This window comes from Narcine bancroftii, chromosome 3, assembly GCF_036971445.1.
Source record: "Narcine bancroftii isolate sNarBan1 chromosome 3, sNarBan1.hap1, whole genome shotgun sequence".
Classification (NCBI taxonomy): Eukaryota; Metazoa; Chordata; class Chondrichthyes; order Torpediniformes; family Narcinidae; genus Narcine; species Narcine bancroftii.
In genome coordinates this window covers 245819477-245835580 of record NC_091471.1, presented here as the reverse complement: position 1 = coordinate 245835580, position 16104 = coordinate 245819477, and the positions used below count along the sequence as shown (strand labels likewise).

Genomic DNA, 16104 nt, shown 5'->3' with positions numbered 1-16104 from the left:
TACATCTTTATCTCGGTAAGACAGCTCTACCTCCCGTGGGCGCTGCGAGACCGGCCGAGCTCCCCCATGATGGTAGTGCATTCACTACCATCACGGTGCCTGCAGGGTTTCGGGATTTGACTCAAGGCATTGACTGACCTCTTCTACCTGACCTGCAGAGATCCCCCAGCAATTCTTTCTCTGCTCTAACTTGGAATCACACTGTTCGTTCCTTGACCATGATGTGGTCCAAAAGCAAATCAAGAGATTGATGTTGAGGATGTACTATCCCTGTTTGGACTGCCATGGATTTAAGGGGTTTTCTCTGAGGGCCTGATTTCAAAGGTAGGCCTTCCATTCTGATCATGATTAATAAAAGAGCACTTAAGGATGTAAAGACCAGTAATGATGGTAATGTTGTGAGAAGATACATGAGGGAGAATAATAACATTTGAAAGCCAGATCAGTTTAAGTGCAGTGAAAAATTACAGAATGATTGCAACAATAAGGGAACAATAATTAGTAACATGACCTTTTTAAAATGTTACTGTTGGCTAATATATCAAAATAATGGGTTTTGCACTCTTCTTTGGATTAAGTAACTCCTAAGTTGTGAAATTTTTAAATTGCTTTGAGTTCAGTGCTGTGAGAATGAAAGGGTTTCAACTGAATACTGCAGGAACTGGACCATGGATTACACTGCTGTCTAGCTCCTAGGGGATGACAGTGTGTGCATTGGAGATGCAGAGGGCTACAAGTCAGATGGCACCACCAATAACATGAGGATGACTTGCCCCTGACATTGGTAAGGAGTTGGTTAGGCCACAAGTGGAATACTTGTGCAGCTCTGTTTGCCTTCCTGAAGGAAAGGTGCCCAAAAAAAGGTTCAGAATGTGGGATGCATAATCAATTGCACAAAGACTAAAGTTACTGGAACTGAAGACTTTTATTAGCAAGAGATGTACAGCATCCCTTGTGTTGCTGGGTCAGACTGACCCGGACTCGAACTGGGGGCAGGCTTGTGGCATGACAGGCTGTATGGGGGAGAAAGGGGAGGGGTCACGAGCCGGCCAGTGAAAGCAGGGTCATTTACCTATACAATAGTGGTTTGAACAACTGAAAAGTGGCAATGCAGCAGGTATGGATGGAATCCCCCCCAGAGGTCTGGAAGGCTGGCGGAAAAGCTCTGCATACCAAACTGCATGAGTTTTTCATGCTCTGCTGGGACCAAGGAAAGCTGCCTCAGGACCTTCATGATGCCATCATCATCACCCTGTACAAAAACAAAGGCAAGAAACCAGACTGCTTAAACTACTGGGGAATCACGCTGCTCTCCATTGCAGGCAAAATCTTCGCTAGGATTCTCCTTAATAGACTAATACCTAGTGTCGCCGAAAATGTCCTCCCAGAATCACAGTGTGGCTTTCGCGCAAACAGAGGAACTACTGACATGGTCTTTGCCCTCAGACAGCTTCAAGAAAAGTGCAGAGAACAAAACAAAGGACTCTACATCACCTTTGTTGATCTCACCAAAGCCTTCGACACCGTGAGCAGGAAAGGACTTTGGCAAATACTAGAGCGCCTCGGATGCCCCCCCAAGTTCCTCAACTTGGTTATCCAACTGCACGAAAACCAACAAGGTCGGGTCAGATACAGCAATGAGCTCTTTGAACCCTTCTCCATTGACAACGGCGTGAAGCAAGGCTGCGTCCTTGCACCAACCCTCTTTACTATCTTCTTCAGCATGATGCTGAAACAAGCCATGAAAGACCTCAACAATGAAGACGGTATTTACATCTGGTACCGCACAGATGGCAGTCTCTTCAATCTGAGGCGCCTGCAAGCTCACACCAAGACACAAGAGCAACTTGTCCGTGAACTACTCTTTGCTGCTTTAGTTGCCCATTCAGAGCCAGCTCTCCAATGCATGACGTCCTGTTTTGCGGAAACTGCCAAAATGTTTGGCCTGGAAGTCAGCCTGAAGAAAACTGAGGTCCTCCATCAGCTCCCCACCATGACTACCAGCCCCCCAACATCTCCATCGGGCACACAGAACTCAAAACGGTCAACCAGTTTACCTACCTCGGCTGCACCATTTCAGCTGATGCAAGGATCGACAAAGAGATAGACAACAGACTCGCCAAGGTAAATAGCGCCTTTGGAAGACTACACAAAAGAGTCTGGAAAAACAACCACCTGAAGAAACACACAAATATCAGCGTGTACAGAGCCGTTGTCATACCTACGCTCCTGTTCGGCTCCGAATCATGGGTCCTCTACCTGCATCACCTACGGCTCCTAGAACGTTTCCATCAGCGCTGTCTCCGCTCCATCCTCAACATTCATTGGAATGACTTCATCACCAACATCGAAGTACTCGAGCTGGCAGAGTCCGCAAGCATCGAATCCATGCTGCTGAAGACCCAACTGCGCTGGGTGGGTCACATCTCCAGAATGGAGGACCATCACCTTCCCGAGCTCTTCACTGGCCACCGAGACAGAGGTGCACCAAAGAAGAGGTACAAGGACTGCTTAAAGAAATCTCTTGGTGCCTGCCATATTGACCACCGCCAGTCGGCTGATCTCGCCTCAAACCGTGCATCTTGGTGCCTCACAGTTCGGTGGGCAGCAACTTCCTTTGAAGAAGACCGCAGAGCCCACCTCACTGACAAAAGACAAAGGAGAAAAAACCCAACACCCAACCCCAACCAACCAATTTTCCCTTGCAACCGCTGCAACCGTGCCTGCCTGTCTGTCCCGCATCGGACTTGTCAGTCACCAACGAGCCTGTAGCAGACGTGGACATAACCCTCCATAAATCTTCGTCTGCGAAGTCAAGCCAAAGGGAGAGAAGAGAGTGGTTTCATCACGGAATGGATGTTCCAAAGTGTAAAATTATGAAAGGCATAGATAACATGTTGTTTCCATTGGTGGACTAGGGGATGTAGCCTCAAGATTCAGGTGGTATATTTAGGACAGAGTTGAGGAGGAACTGCTTTTCCCCAGAGGTTGGTGAATCTATCACTGTCCATTGAAGTAATGGAGGCGACCTCAGTGAATATAATTTTTTTAATAGTTGGGGGGGTGGGAGAGAAAAGGCAGGTAGGTGGAGAAGAGCCTGTCATCAGATCAGCCATGATGAATGGCGAAGCAGGCTCGACAGGCCGGATGACCCACTCTTGCTCCTATTGCTATGTTCTTATGCAAGAGACTGAAAGTGAAATGGAGGAATTTGAGTCGACTCTCAGTGGTAATTATCAGCAATTCTCTGTTGAAACTGTTGGCATTTATTAGAGAATGGAACAGAAGGTTTGGAATTTGTAGCAAATGTGGAAATCCCAAACTTGCAGATGGATTCGAGCCAGCTAACCTGTTGCTACTTCAGGTCAGATTTAGCACTGGAGTTGCAAAACCAGTTGTTTTTTTAAAATCTTTTACAGCGATTTTGAGGTCACAAGGAAGAAAGATAAGAATAATTTATATTTTTAATTTAAAAATGCTGGAAATCCTCAGCAAATCGGTCTTTGTTTGTGGGACCTCACTGACTCTGCTTTGCCTCCCACAGATGTATAATCAGCATGTCCCAGATTTTTGGTTCAGGGATTTTCGTTTTTCATTTATATTTTAAATTATTTTAATAGATGTGTTTGCTGTAATGGTTTTCATTATTTGAAAGTGCTCCAAGCTGTGGGTAATTAGAATTATCCTTATTTTTAATTCAAATCGTAATTACCATATATTAGAGATATTCATCTCAGGGCTAGCATGGAGCTTATGGGCTTAATGGCCTCCTTCTGTGCTGTAGTAAGCTAGTTTATAAGGGAGGATCAATAACACTGGACTATGAAGATTTTGCTCCCTGAACACTTTTGAGTGTATTTGATAGATTTTGGGCTCCTGATCACAAAAATCACATTCAAATTTTCTGTCATGTATTGTTTTTCAGATATAACCTATTTTTGTGATTTCCTGTCATATTTTAAGTCTACCTCAAGCACACAAAACCATGAAGTACAACATGTCATTGAAAATTCATTTTCTGCATTCGCACTTGGACTTCCTCCCGGCCGATCTTGGTGCCGTCAGTGATGAACATGGTGAAAGGTTTCACTGGGACATTGCAACCAATGGAAAAGCAGTATCAGGGCAACTGGAATCCATCAATAGTGGCCGACTAGTGTTGGACACTGATATGAGGGGTATCAGATGCTGAGTACGAAGCAAAAATCAGTGGCCAAAGATTTTTCATTCAGTTGAACTAACGCAATGTGTTAGCATCATTAAGCAATTAAACATGCTAAATTCAATCAAAGTTAATTTAATGTTTCTCCAACTTCCTACGCTTGAAGCCAAGACTCCAACGAGGTCTGGAATTGAGGGGTTGATTTGAGGGAATCAGAGTTCAGCATTAATAAATGAGTGGTAAACGAGGAATGCAGGAGAATGTACTGAATCAGGGCTACAGCTGGTATTGGACTTCAGAGAGCACAAATTTATTGCCGAAAGAACTCAAAGGGGGAATGAGGAGGATTTCATCCCCCGCAAAGCTTGCTGTGGTACACAAGGGGCATTGGAGGCAGATTTGATCAAATGAGAAATTGGATTGAAAGACTTGGATAAACAATGGGCGGAGGATCAACAAGCATGCAGGGGCAACTGGCTACAGGAGGTAGAGTCCTCAGAAGCCTGTGAAAATGGTGGGTTTGGACATTCGCCGTTATCTCTGGAGGTTGAAGTGAATGATGAGACTAGACCAGCCATTCTCAACCTTTTTTTTGTGCGGCTATTGCCTCCCCCCACCACTCGGACTCCGCTCAAAGTTTATGGGCCCCCTTCCCAGTGAAGCAGTCGAATTTTGGTTTCTCTCCTACCGTCTACACCAAAAAAAATATTTACGTTACGTGAGGTGAAAAGAAAACAAGGCTTTTATTTAAATGTGGTGTGGCTCCCAGGAGGGTCGTAGGGCCCCTGTTGAGAGTGGCTGGACTAAATCATTTGCCCCCAGGAGGGCTGCTTTCCCAAAGGTGTTACATTTTCCCATGACTCACAAACCTGAGGCTCCCTATTCCCCTCCTGACCGGATCCTAAAACAAGATGATTTTCTAAACAATCAAGGACAGGACCCACAACACCTCCATATGAGCCAGTAAGGCACAGTAGCGCCTACTCTTCCCAAGGAGATTGAGGGAGGCCCCAATCTTGACAACATTTTTTTACAGGAGAACAACCGAGAGTGGCCTGTCCGACCCTATCACTGTGTGTGGTACGGTAGCTGAAAAGCATCGGAGCAGAAGGCTACAGAGGGTAAAGCCAAATAAATCACTGGGGCCTCTCTTTCCCCTTACTGATGACGTTTACCGGGAGCGGGCTCAAAGACAGATTGAGGATCCAGTGCACAGGATCTTTGACCCACTACCATCAAGAAGGAGGTACAGGAGCATCAAAATAAGGACTGCCAGGCTGGGAAATGACTTCTTCCTGCAGACTGAACAGTATCCTGTAATTGAGGAAATTATCCCAAAATATTTTTATATATTTATTTAAAATGGAATCTTTGTGCGTATACAGTATGTGATTATTATGTCCACTGTGGTCCAGGAAAACAGTTTTGTCTGGTTGTTTATGTACAATCAGATGAAAACGAACTTGACCAATATCACCAAAAGTAGATCAATGGTCATTTATCCCCTTCTGGTATGGGGGGGGGGGGGGGCGAGGAGGGAGTTTGTTTTCTACTGGTTTAATTTCCCCTCGAGTCCCGAGGGTCTGCACTCTGTTCCAATTCCCGAAGTTTTGCCGTGGTCTTGGTAACAAGCACTGCGTGAGCAGAAGTTTTTTCTTTCTGATGTTGCATGGAAAAATAAGACAGCAGGAGCAACATTATCTCTCTGTTGTGCGGTGGGGGGTGACTTGCTGAGGGGGAGCTTTTGCTGTTTGTCCCAGCAGCAGACCAAGATAATTATCCCCTTTTCTGCTCCTTTTGCTTCATGGATCCAGTTTTTGCACTTGACTTGCTCCAGCGGGGGGCTTTGCCATTTGCTAAGAAATGATCGAAATGTCGGTGAGCATTAAACCTTGCCCCGCCAAAGTTAGCGAAAACTCCATGGCTTCTTTGTTTGAACTCTTTGCCAAGAATCCAGATATCTGAGCAAAAGGAATCTAAACCACTCCCCGGTATCATTAAGCCAAGGTGTGGTCTCCCCTGGTGGTCACAGGGCTTCATGCGCCATTATTTCAATTTTGACAGGGAAAACTAATTATCACAACCAATGTGACTAAAAAAAGAGGAAGTGACATAGTGACTGTGGTTCATTGTCCATTCAGAAATCTGATGACAGAGGGGAAGAGGTGGCTCAGCTGGAGCTGCTGAGTAACAGCTGCCATGACGCCGGTCAGTTCTGCAAAGACCATGGGGCTATTGACGTGATTGTCCCCGTGTGCCATCTTCAGAAGTGTCAGGAGCAGAATAACGAGTGCTAGGCAACCATTGTTGACCTCACAAAAGCCTCCGACACTGCCAGCTGACAAGGCCTGTGGAGCATCGTGCCAAAGTTCGGCTGCCCTGCCAAGTTCATTCAGATGATACACCAGTTCCATGATGGCCAGAGGGCTGGACAGCCGAGTATCCTCTGAGGCATTCCCAGTCACCAATGGTGTGAAGCAGGGCTGTGAGTTTGCACCTTCATGCTGTTCATGCTATTCAGCATGACGTTTACTGCCATACAGAAGGATGCCTTCCGGGCCAGTGATTCTGGAATCAGCCTCAGGTACAGAGTGGATGGAAAGCTCTTCAACCTGAGGAGACTTGAAGCTATTACCAAAGTGTTCTGAGAGACTTCCTCTTTGCAGGACAGCTCGACCATTTTCACATGACTTGTCCTCGCAGAAGGCAAGACCAAGTACGAGACACTGAAGTTCTCTCTAGAGCAAGTCCACACACGACTGATGAGAGTGCAGACCCAGTGGGCAGGTCATATCATCCGTATGCCCGATGAGCGCATAACCAGGCAGCTCCTTTTCGGGGAACTCTCTGCTGGTAGATGCTCGCATGGAGGGCAGAAGAAACGCTTCAAAGACACGCTAAAGGTTGCTTGGCCTAGTCAGTGGGAAACACTGGCACAAAACCGCCCTCCCTGGTCTGGCCTTATGCACACGGACTGTCAGGCCCGCTGCTGAAGCACAACATAAGTGCGAGCTGCGCAAGTCCAGAGCCATCAGCGCAACAACTGCAGGGCCTACACACATCTGTCCAAACATGTTCCAGGACATTCTGTGCCCGAATTGGTTTAACCAGTCATCTTCGGGCACCACCGCATCCAATCTTAAAGTGACCGATGGTGACAAGGTCTTCATTGATGACAATGGATGAAAGACTACAGCACAGTACAGGCCCTTAAACCCACAGTGTTGCATTATAATCTACTTTAACAACTGGCTAGAATTTCCCCATTGAATAACTCTCCATTTTGCTCAGTTCCGTGTACCCATCTGATAGTCTCTTAAAAGATTGTATTGTACCTGCCACCACCACTGTTGCCAGCAGGACATTCTACACATCCATCATTCTCTGCATGAAGAACTTAGCTCTTACATCCCCCTGTACATAAACCCAAGCACATTAAAACCACCCGGTGTTAGTCATCTCAGCCCTGGGTAAAAAGCCTCTGGCTGTCTGCATGATCAGTCACCATCCTGTACACATCTAACAGGGCATCCTCATCTTCTGCTGTTACAAGGAGAAACGACCAGGTTCAATCAAGCCATCCTCATACCTTGAAGAAGGACTCAGGCCCGAATCGTTGATTCTATATCTTTACCCCCCCCCCCCCCCCAGACGCTGTGTGACGTACTGGGTTCCTCCAGCATTTTTGAGTTTTTACTACAATTTCAGCATCTGCAGGCTTTTGCCTTTCGTCCATCCTCGTAAGGCATGCTCTCCATTCGAGGAAACATCCTTGTAAATTTCTTCTGCTCTCTCTCTCCGCAGCAACCAATCTGGAATTCCTTTCATGACAGAAACAATTAGTCCACGCAGGTGGCAGACAATTCATCTCTTTGGTCCTGCCGGCAGCTACGGGTGTTCCATGGTTGGTTCATTGTCTTACAGCACCAGGACAATTCAATGCCACATGTTCAGGTACCATCCACAGATTGCTTCTCATTGAAGCTCAAGAGAATAGAAGCCTTTCCACTTCCTTTCTCCCACGAGCCTTTATCAGACAACATAACTGTGGAAAATTTCATGTTACATGGACGATATGAAGGAGATGATCATGGATTTCAGGAGGATCAGGGAGGATTACCCTCCACTACACATCAATAGAGAGAATGGAGATTATCAAGTTCCTCAGAGCCCACTTTAAAAAATGGCCTATCCTGGACACACAACATCTCACTTGTCAGGAAGGTGCAACAGCGACTGCACTTCCTCAGAAGACTGAGGCGGGCCCACCATCCTGTTGACTTTCTAGAGCGTCCTGGCTGGCTGCATAACAGTGTGGGTACGGTTGCTGTAGAGCATTGGATCAGAGGTCAATCGACAGGACCACGAGAGCAACAAAGAGGATCACTGGAGTCTCCCTTGACGAGATTTATTGGGATCAACAACTAGAAAGGGCGCGCAAAATCATTGAGGACCCCTTCCACCCGACGCACAGCATCACTCCAATTGGGAAAGAGATACGGGCGTCTCAGAGCCAGAGCCACCAGGCTGAGAGACAGCTTCTTCCCACGGGCAGCGAGAAGGCTGAACGATCGATGAACTGCTCACACAAACCCTTCGAGACTCAACTATTCACTTAACAGTAATATTTTTAATTTTAATATTTGTACATACATACTGTGTATTTGCAATTTTGTCTGTGTGTTATGTCTATATGTATGTTTGCCGTGCGTTGCACCAAGGACTGGAGAGCACTGATTCATCAGGTTGTACTGTTACAATCGGATGATAAATAAACTTGAACCTGAACTTAAATATTTACAAGTATGTGATCGCTAAGGGAGACAGATGGAATAGAATGTGAGGGGGCTGGTGTGCAGCAGATGTAATGGCAGAATGACCTTTCAATGTTATGCACAGCCCGTTATCCCCATATGTTTATTCAGCTTCCCCTTAAAGGCACCTTTATAGTTTATCTCAATGTGGTTGGAAGTTCCACATTCTTTGGAAAACCAAAGTTCTTTCTCTATTCATTGGTAGATTTGTGGTTGACTAAGTTATAATTCTGAACTCTAGTCTGGGCTCTCCTTAATTTTCTTCAGAATTATGTTCTTGAATTGTTCATCTCCCTCAAATCAAGGTTTGGATGCTACGGGCCAGAGGGATTACAATGGGGGAAGGGCATAAGAAATAGGAGCAGGAGGCAGGCCCATCAAGCCTGTTCTGCCATTCAATGAGATCATGGTTGCCTACCTCTTCCCCAGTGAGACCTCACTTGGAGTGTTGTGAGCAGTTTTGGGCTCCTCATTTAAGAAAGGATGAGGTGACATTGGAGAGGGTTCAAAGGAGGTTCACTTTGGTTCAGGATGGTTCCAGGAATGAAAGGGTTATCGTATGAGGAGGATTTGACAGCTTTTGGCCTGTACTCGTTGGAATTTTGGTGAATGGGCGGGGGGAGGGTGGGGATCTCATTGAAACATTTCAAATTTTGAAAGGCGTGGACAGAGTAGATGTCAAAAGGTTGTTTTCCATATGGGAAGAGTCTAGGACAAGAGAAGGCAACTTCAGGATTGGAGGGCTTCCAATTAGAACAGAGATGCAGAGGAATTTCTTCAGCCAGAATGTGGCCAATCTGTGGAATTTGTGGCCACTGGTAGTTGTGGAGGCCAGGTCATTGGGTGTATTTAAGACAGGTTCTTGATTAACCAGGGAAGAAGGCCAGGCAGTGGGGTTAAGTGGGGAAATGGATCAGCTCATGAATAAATGGCAGGGTAGACTTGATGGACTGAATGGCTTATTTCTGGTCCTATGTCTTATGGATTTAATTCCCCTGCTATACAAAAAATTCTATCCAACCTTCTCTTAAATATATTTATTGAAGTAGACTCCACTGCTTCAATAGGCAGTGAATTTCACAGATTCACCATTCCATGAGTGGAAAAGCAGTTTCTCCTCATCTCTGTCCTACATCTACTACCCTGAATCTTGAAGCAATGATCCCCTAGTTCTAGTCTCACCTACCAGTGGAAGCAACCCACCTCCCTCCACCTTATTCGAGGTTGAACAAAGAAAAATGTTTGATAAGGTCAGCGGGATGACCTCAAGGTGAAGCTTAGAAGCAGACCTCGAAGGTTGGAGTCTGTGGACTGTGATGGCCGGCGTTGGCCAAAATTGATGAGGGAAGTTAGTGCAGTTTGAATGAAGGAAGTGGGTTCCAGTTCATACGGAACAGAAAGTTCCACAGGGGAAAATGCGGGGGTTACCTGAACCGTGACGGGACCTGTGTCCCGGTTGAGCCGCATAATCAGGGAAGCAAAGACAATTTAAAGCAAGATGGTGGGGGTGGGGGGGGAGCAAGTGGTCAAGATTACAAAAAAAGAAGGGGTAAAAGAGAGATGTGTCAGGAAATGGTGGACAATTCTGAGTATAGGTAAGGTCAGAGGTTACCAACATTGGGCAAAATGTACAGGGTTTGTCAGTTAATTGGTGTATTTGGGCAGCTTGGGCTCCTGGACTAGAAAGGTCTGCCAGTGTGTAGCGTGCCTAAATAAAAAAGATTACAGACTCTGTTCCAGACTACATGTAGCAATCAAAAACAGCTGGACTGAGAAATCAGTTTTATTAAATAATTTGCAATTAATATATAACATTTAACAATAACCAGATCAGAATTAAATTTAAACATTCTAATTAGTGTATAAAAAGAAAAGCTGGAGGCTTGCATTGATTACATCCTGAACTTTGAAGGGTATGTAACTTTAGGAAGTTGAGGAAGTTGGGGGGAGATGGAGGAATGGCTCCGTTAATTACTAATGGTCTCAGCGCCACAGGGAAGGATTATTTAAATCCAGGAAATAGGAGTGTGGGTGGGAGGTAGGAAGGAAGCGAATGGTGGGATTGGTGTGCAGGCCCCTCCCCATTAATTACGTGAGATCAGAAAATAAAGGAGCTTGTCAGGAAACGTGACACCATGTTTAGTCTGCAAAATTCAGAAGGACGTATCAAGTGTTCATGGAGTCTTGATTGCTAGGAGGTTCATTTTTCTGCAAGTGAATAGATGTTCTCCCTCTCCCACAGACACAATGGCTATTGGATTTGATGCCATCCATCTCTCTGGGGAAAATGAGGAGCTCAACTATTAAAACGAGCATTAATTTTTTTTCTTTCTAGGGTTCAATAATTTTCAAAATTTATAGATCACCAGTTCTCAACCTTTTTCTTTCCACTCACATCCGACTTTAAGTAATCCCTGTGCCATCGGGGCTCTGTGATTAGTAAGGGATTGCTTAAGGTGGGGTGTGAGTGGAAGGGAAGGAGGAGAATCACTGCTCTAGACCCTATTGTTAGTGAAATATTTCACTTGAGAAAAATTGTCATTGGCCCATTCCCTTTAGAGTTCTGAAACCACGCACATAATGAGTCAATGAAGTACGATTAAAACAGTGGTTTTCAAACTTTCTTTCCAGCCACATATCACCTTAAACAACCCCTTACTAATCACAGAGCACCTGATGGCTTAGTGATTACTTAAAGTGGGATGTGAGTGGAAAGAAAATGGTTGAGAACCATTGTTATAGATAAATTATTTTTGCTTTTTCTATAAAAAAAGTTCTCCTTTTTCCTGTTTCTAATGTATTGAAAGTAGTAGTTGATGCCTGGCTTTGATAGTAATTGCTCAGATAATAGGTTGGGGTTAGAAATTAGATTAGTTACAGATTCTTTTCTCATTTTCCTTTTTTTTTGCTAATAACATGGATTGTACGCATCTTGTTTTCTGTTGTTTACTATCTATAATTTGAATATATTTCTATTTGAACTTTACATCATATATAGCTATGTATTTGATATTATATTTTTAAGATAAAGATTGAAAAATGAAGAGTTCATGGAGTGTTTTGAGATAATTCTGAAGTAGGTTCGGCAGCCAAGCGGAGAGGAGTCTGTTCTGGAGATGGTCTCAAGCAAGGAGATGATGCACTTGGACTAAACCAGTTGAAGAGGATATCAAAATGAGAGAAAAGACAGTCTGGATGAAAGGTTTCCTCTGAGATGCTCTGGGGCTATTTGCGATCATGTCTCCAACTTTTGGATCTTTTGCAATTAATGATAAGGTAAAATATTAACTATTAAATATTTAATACTCTATTCAGCTTGAACCAGTCTGCAGCATTACTTGCAATTAACTACTTCACAAATAGTCCCGGAAACCTCTCAAGGACAAGGGTAGATGAACAATAAAGGCTGGCCTTTCCTGTAATTTATAGAATTTCAAAAGCATCGTTCAATGAAAGACAGAACTTTTGTATATTTTTGAAATGAAAATAGGGTTGGTGTCCCCCAGTGCGTTAACTCATGGTATCACCCCCTCCCTCCCCCAGGGGCAGGGGTGTCCAACACGTCAAAATAACTGGTGACAAGGAAGTCCCGCAAGAGGTTTGCCTTGGTGGCTGCCAAGCTGTACAAGTTGAGAGTGGACAGAAGGGCGGGGAAGGGTGACCCTGGGGGAGGGAGTTGGCATCGCTGAGTGGGAGGTGGTGGCGCTGAGCGGGGGTGGGGGGGTTGTGACAGAGGCAGTGCTGAGTGGGAGGGTAGCAGTGATGAGCGGGGTTGTAGATTAGACAGGATCATATTGAATGGTAATATGGAGATCAATGTGTCACTAATGTTTCTTTTTGGTTGATAATGGGCTGCTGTAGAGAACAGTGTTCAACTTCCTCACGGCTTGTGCCTCTTTGCAGAGGAGCTGAGTGTAAAAATGGATGTGGCTTATGATTGAATAGCCTGTTTCTACTTGTATTTCTTGTGCTCTTACCTTGTAGACACCACCTTCCACCACTGGAGAGGGTGAGCAAATTTAAATTCTTGGGAGTCATTACCTTGGAGGATCTTCCTGGACCCAACACACCAATGGCATCGTGAAGAAAGCACGTCAGCACCTCTACTTCCTCAGGAGTTGGTGGAGGTTTGGTATGACACCAGAAACCCTGGCCAATTTCTACAGGTGTGTGGATGGTAGCGTACTGACGGCTACATCACGGTTTGGTATGGGGACACCAATGCCCTGCAAAAGGTTGTGGACACAGTCCAAGACATCACAGGCAAAACCCTCCCCACCATGGAGAACATCTACTGTCAGAGAGCAGCAGCAAACACCATGGATCCACACCTCTGTTCTCGCTGCTGCCATCAGGAAAGAGATATCGGTGCCACAAGGTTCACACCTCCAGGTTCAGGAACAGCTGCTACTCCTCAACAACAAACTAATCCGGGACTCATTTAAGGACTCTTACTTGTGCACTTTATTGATATTTTTAAACTCTCTGTGTTGCACAGTCAGCTTGTTTACATTTCTTTATTTGTTTGCATGTGTCCATCGTGTACAGTTTTATTTTGCACTACCAATAAGTGGTAATTCTGCCTCACCCGCAGGAAAAAGAATCTCAGGGTTGCATGTATGTACTCTGACTACAAATCTGAAATGAGTAATTTGTTTTAAAGGGGCTAATCCTCCTGCCCCAACCACCTCCACATGGAGTAGGTAAAGTATCCATGACACGGGACCACTGCCTTCCCTTCAGTATATCATCACTGCTTCCTTCACATCAAGAATCCGAACAATAACTGGGAGTAATCTGATTCGTGTGATGTAACCTTGCTGGCATGCAGTTCAATGAGTCCTCTGTTCATTCTCTTCACCTGAGGATGACAGGATTAATATAGCCAATAATGCAAAGGTTTCACAATTGAAACAGGTACAGCGATTGATTTTGGCTGCCTCACGACGTGTGCTTTCACAATGCAACCTGTGTTGGCTTCAGGAGAACATAGGATCTAACCTTTGCAATAATTAGAAGGGAAAACCCAAATCAAAAATGAGGAAGTAGGAAGATATAGACAAAGCATCCAATGGAGTGTAATGTTCCAAACCACTCTTCTCTTACACACGTTTCATGTTTGTGGAGAGTCCAAAAGTTCACAAAACAATTCTTGGTTCTTTGCTGTATTTTCACCACAGCCTCTTGTGCTGAGAGGATGGCAGCATGCAATTGAGTATTGAAATCCGTGACGTCTGTAACTGGGAGACCTTGAATGTGAGGGAAGGCACCTCCAAATTTAAATTTAAAAAAAATTTCCACTTACAGCATGGTAACAGGCCATTTCAGCCCACGAGTCTGTACCGCCTAGTTTATACCCCTCCCCCTGAGGAAAACCCGTGCAGGCATGGGGACAACGTACAAAATCTTGCATTGTGGAAACCGCTACGCCAACCGTGCTGCCCCACCATGCCAACCCTGCCGCCCCAAGTTGGGAAAGAGTGGGTGGGATCCTTGATATCCCTCATTGGGACCCAGTAAGTGGCAGCATTGATATGTAAATTTTTAAAAACTTAGCCATCCAGCACAGTATCAGATCCTTCCGGCCCATGAGCCCATGCTGCCCAAACACCCCAATTAACCTACAAACCCTGTACGTTATTATGGAGGGTGGGAGGAAACTGGTGCACCCAGTGAAAATGGGGAGAAGTGTGCAAACTCCTTCAGTCAGCGCTGGATCCGCTATGCTAAATATGGTGCCCAAATTGATATCTCTTGTTGGTGCATAATGAGCGTGAGTAGAGCTGTTTCTAGACATTCAGTCAGAGGGAAGATAAAATAAACTGGGACAAAGGGAGCGTGAACAGAGGTGTCTCCAATTAGTGGAGACTAATTGCCTGACTGTTAGACGGTCAAAGTTTGAGTCTTGTGTACCTTTGAACTCAGAACCTGCTTTTCCCTCTGTATCTCAGCCTGGGCTTATGTTGTAATCCTACTGAGAATGATTGTCAACAGTATAAGACGGCTATTCCCAACCGTTTCTTGGTGATGGTCCCCTCAGGACCCTGCACAAAGTTTATGGGGGCCCCCTTCCCTGTGAAGCAGTCAAGTTTGGTCAGTTTCTTCCGTACTTCTCTCTTGCCGACTACATAAAAAAAAGTTAAAAATATTTTATGATTTCAGTCCATGGCCGTCTCCCCTTAACTGGAGGGTGGGGAGGGTGTGAGATCAGCCTCTGATAAGAATGGCAGGTATAAGAGCTTCAAGAACTGACTGTTCTCAGCAAGCTATAAGACTAGACGTAAAAATGCCAAGCGTCGCAGTCACACCAAAAACATAAATGAATGGGGTGTGTTGATTTTTTTACCGCAACAGCGTATCCCACTCTAAGGTGAATGTGGTTTGAAGTGTAGAGCTGTACTTGGTGATATTTAATGAACCACACAGGAAACACACATGGAGAAATAGGTCCTGCTGCCACCAAGCCTGTTCTGACAGCGTACACTAATCCTACATGAATGTTAAACATACAACAATTACAGTACTGAATCAGGCCATCTCGGCCCCTCTCGTCCACACTGATTTAAGTGAACTCCACTCTTCACACCTACCTGCTCCATGTCCCTAACCCTCCAACCCTCTCACATCCATGTACTCATCCAAGGGACCTGCTGCAACCACTTCTTCCGGAAGGTCATTCCACTCAGCCACCACTCTCTGAGTGAAGAAGCCTCCTCTCATTTTACTTCTAAACTTTTGCCCCCTACCCCTTAACTTATGACCCCTCATTCCAATCTCCCCTACCCTCTGTGGTGTGCTGTTAGAAAGAAGCAAACACACAAAACCGAAGAGACTGTACAACAGGCTTTAATCGACAAAGACATCCACAGAGCAGGACTGCCTGTGCTGCAGTAACTCTGAGTGAGTCTTTGGAGGGCCGGCTCAGGCTTATATCCAGGAGGATGATTGACACCTGACCGAGTGGGGCTTGATCCATTCAGGTTGGCTAATTGGCAGCCGGCCAGGTGTTGTCCTGTCCCTCATACTCCCCTGAAGGTACAGAGGTTGCCCCCTGCAAGTAGGCCAGTGGTGTAGCACCACACCCTCAAGGGTAAGAGCCTATTCACATCTACTCTATCTATCCCCCTC

At 45.3% G+C, this 16104-nt stretch overlaps 1 long non-coding RNA gene across 1 annotated transcript; it reads left to right on the top strand.

Moving 5' to 3' along the window:
• Nucleotides 1-5891: 5891 nt before the first annotated feature.
• LOC138758453 (uncharacterized) lies at nucleotides 5892-13481 on the top strand. Its single transcript, XR_011354288.1, has 3 exons — nucleotides 5892-8783; nucleotides 12002-12252; nucleotides 12961-13481. It is a non-coding gene; the product is annotated as an uncharacterized lncRNA (long non-coding RNA).
• The last annotated feature ends 2623 nt before the right edge of the window (nucleotides 13482-16104 follow it).